This window comes from Lathyrus oleraceus, chromosome 2 (genome assembly GCF_024323335.1).
Source record: "Lathyrus oleraceus cultivar Zhongwan6 chromosome 2, CAAS_Psat_ZW6_1.0, whole genome shotgun sequence".
NCBI classification, from domain to species: domain Eukaryota; kingdom Viridiplantae; phylum Streptophyta; class Magnoliopsida; order Fabales; family Fabaceae; genus Lathyrus; species Lathyrus oleraceus.
The window spans coordinates 421013974-421027016 of NC_066580.1; positions in this window are offsets into that span (position 1 = coordinate 421013974).

Below are 13043 nucleotides of genomic sequence, written 5' to 3' on the forward strand. Positions count from 1 at the left end.
CTTCTTATCCTTGGGTTTTGTTCGTGCTTTTACCTTTTCCTTTGGGAACAATAAAAGCGCGGTGGCAACTCTGATTTTATTGACGTCAAGTTTGTCCATAGCTTAATGGTCATGAATTTACCCCTACACTATATTTGACCCAATTTTACCATATGTGTTATGTACGATGCATGGGCTTATTTAAGATCGTATTCTACACCAATGGTTATTTTGTGAAAGACATTAAGTTTAGGTATCAAGTTGGAGAGGTTTATGCATATAGTGAATAAGATACTGATTGTTGGTCCTATTTTGAAGCATGTTATTTAATCAAATGGATAGACTTAGAGTTTTATGTGCTAGTTTAAAAGAAGATTTAAAATCCTTTAGGAATAATGTGGATGCAACTGAATTATCTATGTTACTGAGAAAAATAGCTATGATGTTGAAATATTCACTGAGCCCAATCCATCTACAAGTGAGTCCACATTTATGGATAAGGTAAGAGGGGAAATAAGGGAAAGAAATATGATGAGGATGTTACTCACTCTAGTGAATCAAGTGATGCATATGTCAATGGTATACACTTTAAACACAATGAAGAAGAGATGATGAATGGATTTGATGAAGGTTTCAATGAAAGGTTTAATGAAGGGTTTAGTTTGGGTTAAATGAAGGTGATCCTAGACAGACATGTGTTGCTGATGGTGATTCCATAAGTGAACCACCCAACCATAACTTTATCACACAAGATATAGGTAAGAAATATATCATATAAGAAGAGTATGTGACTAATGAACTTGACAGTAGGGCATATGATGACAGTTGTAAAGATATGTCTAATGTGATTAGGTTCAATGAAAAAGATGCAATTACAAAGAATTTAATTTTCAAGGCTTGAAATGGAATTTTCCTCATTGAAGCAATTCAAGAATGATATACTAGAGCATAATGTCTTGAATGGTAGATATGCTAGATTTGAAGGAAAAATTGATGCAAATAGGTGAAGGATTGTTTATAATCACAAAAAGCATTGTAACTACACTGTGTTATGTAATAGAGTTTTAACCTCCACAACATATACGATTAAGAGTTGTTTCACAAACACAAATGTGGAAGACATGTCTTCAATAAAACTGCCAAGAAAAATTGGATTGCAAAAGTGATTGTTTATGGGTTTAAGAACACTAGCAAGATGAAGTTAAATGATGTCGTGCAAAATGTGAGGCTAAGGTATGAAACAGAGATCCTTGGTTGTAGGGCTTTTAAAGTTAGGCGACTTGATAGACAAATTATTGAAGGGGACTCTAGCAAGAAATATAGTTTGTTATGGTCATATGATGCTGAGTTGAGGAGGGTTTCACCATGAAACACTTTCAAGTTAAACATTGATTGTCCATGACCAGGTCTACATCCAAGGATTGAAAGGTGTTACATTTGTTTTGATGGGACAAAAAAGACTTTAGAAAAGGCCTGTAGACAATTTATAGGATTATATAGATGTCACCTAAAGAACAAATATGATGGAATATTTTTTATTGTTGTTCGGAGAGATCCTAATGATAAGTATTTGCCTATTAATTTTGGAGTTGTTGAGAATGAAACCACATACTCTTAGAGTTAGTTTATTAAGCTACTTCTTGAAGACATTGGTGAATTTAGGTGGTGTTTTGTTTCTAACCAGCAAACGATATGTTTCATTCTTAATAACTATGTTAATTGCTTCATTTCTTATTTTAGTAAACTGAAATTTTGTTTTATTGTTGAAGGGCTTGGTACAAATTTTTGAGTAGTAGTACCCTGGATTTGAACACATATTTTGTCTTAGGCATTTATATGCTAACTTTAAAAAGAAATTTAGAGGTAGAAATTTTTTTAGATATCACATACTATGTTTAGATTTCCATTTTTTTTTGGAAATAGCCTCTACTGCAATCCTACTATTTAAAAAAAATGGTGTAAACATATCTTATCATTTTACTCTAAGTATGATGTGCTAATGAACAATCTTAGAGAATATTTTAATGCAATTATTTTGTTACAAAAGGGACAAACATATTATAACCATGTATGATTGGATGAGAACTTATCTTATGGAAAGGTTTGTCACAGTTAGGGAAAAGTTAGATGGGGATAAAGGAGAGATAATGTCTAAACCACTTAGGAGACTAGATAAAGAGATAGAAAAAACTACAAGTTGTACTACAACATATGCATTGAGATTAATATTTCAAGTTACATGTGTATTATTTACTGATAGCTTTATTGTTGACCTGGTAAACACTACTACAAATATACATTTTATGACAAAATCGAGGTGTAAACTATAGACGCGTCATATTTTAATTTATTTTAAAAAAAGATCATATATTCCCTCGGTTTAGCTGAAAATCGAGGGGTAAAGTATTGGAATCTCAGCAACTACATTTTAGCATTTTTTAATTTTTTAATTTTTTTTATGATATATTACTTCGGTTTTGATGAAAGGGATAAAGTATGTAGAGAACACGTCTTTGTATTTCAACAACTACATTTAAAAAAAATTATGACTTATTATCTCAGTTTTGTTAAAAATACACGTCTTCGAATCCCAGCAACTATATTTTATCATCTTTTAATTTTTAAAAAAAATTATTACCTATTAGCTCGGTTTTTCTGAAAATCGAGCGGTAAACTAGCGTATTTTTTTTTATTTATGACCAATTTAATGAAAAAATTAAGTAGTGAATCATCAATCCACATGGAACATTAATGACCCGCGTGAAACTCTCACTTACCAATCAAAACATGAATGCCACAACTATCCATTTTGGATGCAAAGTACTTAAATTTATACTTAATATATTAAAAACAATGATAATGAAAGCAAGAGCAGAAAAATATTTTATGGTTAGTTTCTTAACGTAATTTTTTCTCTAGTAACTCTTGTTAAAAATGTTTAATGTTAGTTAAAAAAACATTAAATTAACTTATTAATGTTAGTGGTAGTTGTATCAAGTAAAATGTTTAATATTGTTGTTATTGTTGTTGAAATTTAATATTTAACGATTTTATTGATTTTGTTTATTTGTTGTTGTTGTTGTTGAGATTTAATGTTTAAAGATTCCATGGATTTTGTTGTTGTTGTTGTTGTTGTTGTTATTGTTGTTGTTGCTTTTATTGTTGGGATTTAAAAAGGTTAAAAATAAAATTTTGTAAACAGAATTTTACCCCTCGATTATTGTTAAAACCCGAGGTAAAAAGTAGCGTAGTTTTGAAATTCTAAAAAATGCAGTTGTTAGGGATCAAACACATTATCAGTGCCACTTTTCCCATCGGTTATTAAAAAATCGAGGGGTAAAGTGACAAATTTTCATGTCGCCCTTCGTTACCTCGCATGTGTAATCGAGGTTATATCCCATTTGCGTTCGAGATGAAATGAGATTGTTTGTAGTAGTGAAAACACACATGCTCACGTAACTTTTGAGACTTGGTTAGGATACCTTGTAGACATGGTGTGGCTACATTGCATAGGAAAGTTGACAATCCCATTAAATATGTCCATAAGTGATATCACAAAAAAAAATCTTATGTAAAATGTTATGACGAAGGAGTCACCCCTGTAAACAACCAAAACAAATAGTCTTTGATGTTCAAATGTTGATTAGGAATGCCAAAGAAACTTCGTAGAAGGGAGCCAAACAAGACAAACCAAATCAAATGAAAAACATCACATACTAACTACATGTGCAAGAAGTGCTTGGAATATGACACAATAATAGAACATGTAAGAAGGACAAACAACTTCTAATTGTCTCATGTGAAAATTCAATAGTTGAACCGCCTGCACAAACAAGCCAAACTACAAATATACGAGCAACATTAAAGAAAATGGTTAGGTTTTGAACTTATCTATTGTTTGAGTGTACACCATAATTAAGTATTAACACTTTATTCATTTTCCCACCGGTGGCGTAAAGAATCTGTGAATGAGAGAAAAAGTCAAAGGAGCACATCCACATTGAAAATTTTGGAGTCAATTTGATAATTTTAAAAAATATAGTGATCAACTTGTAAAACTTAAAATATTAATAATAATCAATTTGACATTCACAATAACTTATTTTTATGTATCATTTGATATTTCTTAATTTTAATTTGAACAAAATATTTTACAAATCTTCATCATTTTAATTTTTCTTCATATTTTATATCTAAATAATAGATTTTAATTAATTTTTACAAGATCATATAATATTTGTGCCATAGGCATATAGCAATGTTCTTATCATAATTAAATGATTCCTTCTAAAAATATCTCTGCAACTGAAAATAATGCAGAGCACGTATCCTTAAATAGTTCAATCAGTTAAGCAAATGAATTTGTCACATATATGCCACAAACATGCTTTTCATATGTACAAATAAAAAAAAAGGGTAAGGAAATTTGTGACTCAAATTTAGAAAAACGTACTACAAATTATTTTGAACCACTTAATTTGTAACCCTTCTGAATTGAAACTTTTTATTTCTGACAGAAACCTTCCATAACCAAGTTGCGAGCTATTATGCTTCCTTACCATGCAATTACGTGATCCAAGTCTCAAGTTGCATGTCACTGAAATTGAAAGAAAATGACAATGCTACCCTTTCTGTCTTATTGGCCCTACCCTTCACGTGCCTTGTACTCACTCTTAATTCAGAGGACCCTATTTTCATTTTCATGATATTTTATGGCCATTTTGTAGTAGTTAATTGTTGGTATATCAAGTAGTAAGAAGAGTCTTACATGGGATAGAAAAATTGATGTAACTAAACACTATATGATTGAGACGATGATTATTCAAAGTTAATTAATATGATGCTTTTTTACCTCTCAATGATTTATAATGGTATATTTAGAGAAAAACAACTGCGGGTTGGAAGAATTAAGAAATAAGTGTGTGGGAAAGTCCCACATTGATTAGAAAAAGGTAGGTGTTTGATGGATTGAATCATGTTCTTGATATCAAAAATTATGACAAGTGGTGCAAATAGATGAAGGTGATGTTTGGTTATCAAGATGTTCTTGAAGTATCATCAATTTGAATAATAGGTTTGCAGAATGTGAAACCTTTGATGCATGGGTCAAACGCCCAAAAGAGACGGTGAAAGATTATATTACCTGTAACACAGGTTCCGTCTGGCATCATTGCTGGCAATGTCTCCATAATTGCCACAGTTCCTGGGACATATGTTTTTAGTGCCCATAAAAACCGTGGAAATTCTTTGTATGAATCCTCCCAATTGTCGAATACCTGTTCAACAGCCTTTGTCCTCGCAATCCAGGATTTCTTGTAAGATGGGGTATAATTATATGTTATTCTGATATGGGATATAATTATACTCACCTTCACTTATGGGTCTTTATTAACCAACGGCGGAATGTCTTGACATATCAATACAACGCTTAATTTACGGTGATCTTATTCAACGTTAGTTGCAATGCAACTGTGAGGTGGGTCTATTGAAGCTATCTCCCAAGAGTCGCTTTTCTTTTTGTAAGAAGCGGCCAACCGAAACTTACAAAGGATGTTACAACATTCAATGACATACATTCTTGAATCAGTGCGTTTCACTGTAAAATCAGCAAAGTTGTTCATGTGGAATTTTTTGATAGCTCGCACACATTCTTCTTTGGTACGAAACATGTCTCCCACCTTTAATTTGCCTTCTGATTGTGGATACGAGTTATAGAAAACATTGTTGGATGTTTCATCGTCATGCAGATCCATGTTTGTCATATGTTGAGATGGATTATAGACATGACTAGGAGGTATTGGCGGTGGTTGATCATCATCTTCAATGTCGTTGTTCAGCATGTGATCAACCTGTATCTCGGTCTCCTCTTCTTCTTCATCAACGGCGTTCACTTCTGCTTCTGCTTATGGGTTGATGTCATCTGACCATTGTTGATCAAATTCACCAGATTCATCCTGACTGGTTATTTGAGACTGCTGAGATGGTATACATGGTTGAAGAGTAATATACAACTCAATACAACTGCAGCCTGAATGTTCATGACTAACAAACATGTATTCAACATCTTCATCATTTCGTACCTTAAGTGGGAAAAACTTGCATTGACTGTTCTCAAAAAATATTGGATTTTGATACGTGATCTTTGACACAATACCCGATCCTATACAGGATTGTATTCTTTTTTTCAAATGCAAGAAGGTTTCATTTCTCTTGATCGTAAGTCGAATGGTATCGGTGTTTCAAAAATAAAAACTGTATAACTGTTAGTTGTATTTTTAAGTGTCGGGTTTTTGTTATCGTATCCACAGGGATTGTAAGATATCACCGCCGTTCGATGGTTGTATTAATCTTAGCTTAAGTAACACAGGGGGTTTTGGTTTTAATCACGTTATCTTGCATAAAAAGGTAATACAATGCGGTAAAAGTTTGATTTGAATAAATGAGAAATATTGCCAAAGTTAGGGTTCGATGATCACTTTGCATGTATTTGTTCGATCAACAATCTTATAAACTCCTTTAGATGATAAATTATTTCACAAAGTCCTCCCAATATGTTTCTCTCGAACACACATTGTGAGTTTTCCCATTTTGATCCATTGTTTCTCTCGAACACAATCTATCAAAATGACAACTTTTTGGTTCAACCTTATGGTGAACAAAATCATTCATTACTATCTCTAGCTAACAAACAAGATTGGATGAAAACCTAGGTCAAGAGTTGGTAAACATCTCTCGATCATAAACCAACACAAAGAGTTTTAAATAGAAACAAAGTTTTCATCATATATTCACCATTAAAGAGTTTACACATGAAGATCCTTACATTTACACACAAAGCTAGTAATCACCTACATCTAACCTTGACAAATGGATGACTTAGCTACTCATTTTCATGGTAGCTTGGTCGGCAAGTTTCGGAAGAAGGTTGATCAACATCCGAGTCGAATAATCGAGATTGGATGGGAATCCACCTTCTTATAGAGCTGTACTGGGCTGTCATGCTCGCTAGGCGAGCAGAATGGCTCGCCTAGCGAGGGTCAAATTGAGGCACAAGAGGCACCTGCGCCCAGAGACACAGTCTATCTCAGACTGTCATGTTCGCCTAGCGAACAAAACCTTCGCCTAGCGAAGGGCACGCTTCAACCCTTGCTCCAGCGAGGTTGAGAGGTTTGGCTACTGGAATGCTCGCTGGGAACTCGCTAGAGCCTCGCCTAGCGAGTGAGTGCTGGCTGCGCTTTTCACCAAAACTGAACGAACTCGCTACCACCTTCGCTAGCAGCTCGCCTAGCGAATTTATTGATATTTTACTGGAGCTTTTCGCTGGGCGCTCGCCTAGCGAGTGCTTCGCCACAGCCCTCGCCTAGCGAGCAGGCTGATGAATGCTTGATTTCTTTGGTTCCTTTGCCAACTTTCTTGTGTCTTCATTTTCAATTATTTCATGCCTTCTTCCTGCACAATAACACACAAATCAAAGGTACCAAGATCGTTTATCAATGTAATGCATTTCATCTAAAACAAAGGTGGTTTTGACAATTTAGCAAGGAAATGGAGTGAAAGATGCCCACATATGATAGCTCAAATAAGCACTTTTGGGCATCTAACAACTCTCCCCAACTAGATTCTTGCTTGTCCTCAAGCAAAGTATGCCCCTTGAAGGACAAGAGGATTTGCTTTAAGAAAAAGGTTTCTCCGAAGTTGGATAAAACGGCTCAAACATAAGCGAATCAGCATATACAAGTTTCCAACGGTTCGAATAAAATAATACACAAGAACTAAAACTTAATAGCTATGCGAAATATTTATCTATCTACAACAATATTATTCTGAATGAATCACCCTATCTCTCCTCTTCGAATAAGGAATGAAGAATTTACGCATTTGCAACCGCGGGAATAATCTCACTCTCTAACAAATAATGAAGAAATCAATTCGATTCATACAATGTCTAACAATTATAAATGGTAATGTGGAAGCACGAAGATCACTAAGGGCTTTTCGGTTGAAGCTTGGTCAGGTTAACAAACAAGGGTCATTTCTAAGGCCATGGAAAACGAAATTGCCGATGCAAAAGAGACATTCACTGTACACATATTCACACATCTCGACTTCGTTCCATTTGTTTCTTATTTGAAACCTTCACAACTCTTATTTCACAACTCAATTTTTATTTTTCACTATTTTTCTTCCAAGCAAGCATTTATTTTCATTCTTTCTATTTTTGTTCTTTTCTTTCACATCATATTTACAAAACAGATGTTTCTTTTCTACATTTTTATTTTCAATGCTTGCTCGGTTTTTCATTTCTTTTTTCAAGAGTTGTGGTACTTACCGATTCTCCCCAACTTATTTCTTACTCACCCTAAGTGAATGCTCTTAACTTTTTACAGCAAAAGAACAATAATCAAGATTTTTCGGGTTGTAAAAAAAAGATTTTTGAAATCTCACTTTATTTCAAGCCGAGATTCAACTGTTTAAGCTCAAAGGGGTTAACGAATACTCTCTCTGCTCACAGGTAAGTTGTTTTTGGATGTAGTTGTGCTCGAAAGAAAACAAGTGCCTTGATCATTTCTAATTGCTTCCACAATTTCACAATAATAAAAGACAAAGCATGAATCAAATGAATCAACAAAACTTATTAGAATCCAGCATTTAAGTGTACAATGGAGGTTTCCTCACAATTTGTGGTTTTAAGTCCTAGATGACACATTCATTCAATTATGTTGCAAAAAGAAAATATTCAATTTACCAAAAAGAGTAAAGTTCTTAATGCATTCTAAAATTCTAGCCAGAGGTAACCATGTACCTTAGCCTCATTCACTTGTTTATTCTTATCATTGCCATCCAAGCTCGGATGCACCTTCATTGGGTACTTCTTTGAGGAGCAACCAATCTAGAAGGTTTGCCACTCAATCAACCAAAAATTTATTAAACAAACAAAATTAAAAACATAAATAAATAACATTACTGAAAATTTAAATTTGTTCATGGGGGACAAAACACCCCAAAAGTACAAAACCAAAGTCAAAATACAGAATCCGAAAATACAATAGAAATAAACATAAAAACTGAAAAATACAACAACTTAACCCTCCAAGGGCTCAGAATCCTCCTCGCTACCGGCTTCAGAACCGGTAGCCTCATCATCCTCAGCATCATCATCATCATCAGCTGCAGCACCCGAAGACGCACCAGCGTCCGCCCCCTCACCATACACAGGCCAGTTGGCGTTAAGCAGAAACTGCTCACGCGTCATCAAGGCATGAGCACCACTTCCCTGCAACTGTAACCGCTGCATAGAATCGTGCATATCTATCATGGCACGCTGGGATGCCGCCATCCATTCAAAACTGAAATCACACACAGCCTGCAGGTAAGGATCTGGTCCAGGAGTAGAAGTACCAGGACCATCAGAAGCCCGGGTACTCTCTGCAGCTGCACTGCCTCTGGCATTCTTCGCTCTATAATATTTGGCCACGTACCGGTCATCGATAGGTGGCAGGATCCTTACCTGACCCCGAGACGGTAGTTTCACCTTTGCCTGAATGCACAAACGCATGATCAAGCACGGGAAAGCTAGGGGACAATTCACACGAGCCCCCGACTTTAGCCCGCTTTCGATCACGGACTTAAGCTCATTAGCGATGATCCTCGCCACATCGATCTGGACGTTGGAGAGGATACTGTGAACCAAATGTGCCACTGGGATCGGCACTGTAGACGTGTGAGACTTTGGCTGGATGTTTGTTAGAACCAAAAGCAGTATCAGTTGAGCCAAGGGAGTCATGTCCTCCCTATGATACCTCATGGGAACCCCAGATGGGTTCCGCTCAACAGATTTCCCTCTTAATAGCAGGGCGGCAGAAATGGCTTCAACATCCCGGTGAAGCCGTAAATCAGTGTGGTATGTGTCTCTTTCCTTAGCTCCCAGCTGGAGCGGCTCACCAAGGACTCGGTTAATGGCATCCCTATCAAATGCAACTGGACGCCCTGCCACTCTAGATACCCAAGTAAAGGGCTCGTCGTCATCAGGCAGTGCATTTGCATAAAACTCACGCACCGTTGCTATGTCATAATGCTCAAGTGGGGAAATTAACCGATCCCACTTCATAGTGTCCATCAACCCGGCAAATGCTCTGTTTGTTCCTTGGGGGTTGATGAGGAATCGCTTCTCCAGAAGAATTTTCCGTTTCTCCAGAGCAACGTACCTGGCGGTCTGCTTCGCCCCGACAAATTTGTCATTATCAAATTGGATCGTTACTGGACGGGAAGTGCTCGTTCCCTTTCTCTTCTTTGAATTTCTAGACCTTGATTCCATCTGGTCCTTAGCGAGCAAATTGCTCAAAGGCTTAGCCACCTTTGAGAAGTCCTTGATAAAGCGCCGATAGAACCCGGCGTGCCCCAAAAAGCTACGGATGCCCTTCACATTCACCGGAGGAGGTAATTTTTCTATCACTTCAACCTTAGCTCTATCCACTTCAAGCCCCCTTCTAGAGACTTTGTGGCCTAGCACGATCCCCTCGGTCACCATGAAGTGACACTTCTCCCAATTAAGCACCAAATTGGTCTTCACACATCTTTCCAACACCGTTTTCAAGTTCGCCAAGCATAGACTAAAAGACCCACCAAATACCGAGAAGTCATCCATGAAGACTTCCATTGTTTTCTCTATCAGATCGACAAAAATGGCTTGCACACATCGTTGGAAAGTCGCAGGTGCATTGCACAGCCCAAAGGGTATTTTTCGGTATGCGAACACTCCAAACAGACACGTGAAAGTCGTCTTCTCATGATCGGTCGGGTCAACCGCAATTTGGTTGTACCCGGAGTAGCCGTCCAAAAAACAATAGTATTGTTGGCCTGAGAGTCTTTCGAGCATTTGATCCATGAATGGGAGTGGAAAATGGTCCTTTCGAGTCGCGGTATTCAATCGCCTATAATCAATACACATTCTCCACCCCGTTGCAACTTTAGTAGGGATCAATTCGTCCTTGTCATTTCGGATTACGGTAATTCCACCCTTCTTCGGAACCACGTGCACAGGACTAACCCACGGACTATCCGAGATCGGGTAAATCATCCCCGCATCCAACAGCTTTACAACTTCCTTACGAACAACCTCCTTCATGGTAGGATTTAAGCGGCGTTGTGGTTGAGCTACCGGCTTGAAATCCTCTTCCATCAAAATCTTGTGCATACAATAGGAGGGACTAATTCCTTTTAGATCGGAAAGAGTCCAACCCATGGCTTCTTGATTTGTTTTTAGCACGGTGATCAGACGGGCTTCTTCTTCATTTGTCAAAAGGTTGCTTATGATGACCGGCTTTGCCTCAGTCTCATCTAGGAATACATATTTCAAAGTAGAGGGTAGTATCTTCAATTCAATAGGCGCTTTTTCGTCCATAACCTCCTTCTTCAAGTCTTCTTCCTCTACTTCCCACGGTTGTAGGTCGTCTAAACTATCAAGTTCCTTTAAGCATTCCTCAAGAGCTAGCTCTTCTTCAACAGTGAAAACCTCCAATGAGTCGTCAAGAGCTAACTCCATAGGAGATATCTCATGAATATGCTTTGAAACTTCCAAAATAGCGTCTTCGATCACATCGATGCGAAAGCTATCATTTCTATCTTTTGAGTGCTTCATTGCTTCGAATAGATCGAATGTTACTTCCTCATTTTGGACTCTCACCTTCATTAAACTGTCATCAACATCTATCATCATTCGCGCGGTCTTCATGAATGGTCGGCCCAAGATGAGCGGAGCATCATCATCTTCCTCCATATCAATAACAATAAAGTCGACCGGGAAAAAGAATTTGTCGACTTTAACCAAAACATCTTGGGCTACGCCATGAGGATGGGTTGTCGATTTATCCGCCAATTGCAACGTCATTCGGATGGACTTAATTTCTATGTTGCCAAGCCTCTTAATAATAGACAAAGGTATAAGATTAATGCTCGACCCCAAGTCAATTAGTCCTTTCCCGACATAGATATCGCCAATTTTAACCGGCAAAGTAACTCTTCCCGGATCAACCTCTTTTTTTGGAAGCGTCCTTTGAATAATTGCACTACAGCTCGCATCAAGGACGATGGTCTCCGGTTCCGTATACCTCCGCTTTTTTGTTAGTATGTCCTTCATGAATTTGGCATACTTGGGCATTTGCTCCAAAGCTTCGGCAAACAGAATGTTGATTTGTAGTTGTTTAAAAATATCCATGAACCGGGCGTAATGCCGTTCATTCTCCCTTTTGGACGGGGCATGAGGATAAGGGAGGTTTTGGATTGGAGTAGTGCTCACTACCTCCTTTCCCTTTGCAACTCTAGAACTCCTCCATCTAGGCTTTTTCACTTCCTCACCCTTTACTTCATCACTCGTATTTTTCTCAATCTCCACACTTTTTTTCTTTTCAACTTCACCATTCTTTTCGTTATTTTCAACTTCTTCCTTCTCACTCCACTCCCCCACTTCACCATCAATATTTTCCTCCACTATTTCCTCCTCCTTTTCTTTCTCATCTCTTTTTTTATTCTCACTACTCAACTCCCTCCCACTTCTCGTCATGATCGCCTTACAATGTGCATTAGGATTTGTTTGCGTGTTTGCCGAAAAGGAAGGACCGGTTTGTTGTTCCGCGAGTTGCTTAGCAAGTTGCCCAACTTGAGTCTCGAGATTTTTTATGGCCGCGTCATTGCTCTTTTGGTTAGCCATTGACATTTGCATGAATTGCGTCAATGTCTCTTCCAATTTAGAAGTTACGACCGGCGGTTGTTGAGGTTGAGGTTGATAAGGATTTTGGGGAGGGTTTTGACGGCTAGAAGAACCACCTTCATAACCTTGGTTATGGTAATAGTTACTCCTAGGTTGGAACCCTTGGTTCCCTTGGTAATATTGTTGTTGATTTTGAGGGTGCGGTTGATAAGGTTGTTGTTGTTGTGGTCTCGGTTGGTAGTCCCTTTGGTTTGCCATGTAGTTTACATCTTCGAATCCCGGAGGTGGACAGAACCCGGTGTCATGCTCACCTTTACAAAGCTCACAGCAAGCTATTTGTTTAGCTTTAGACGGTTCT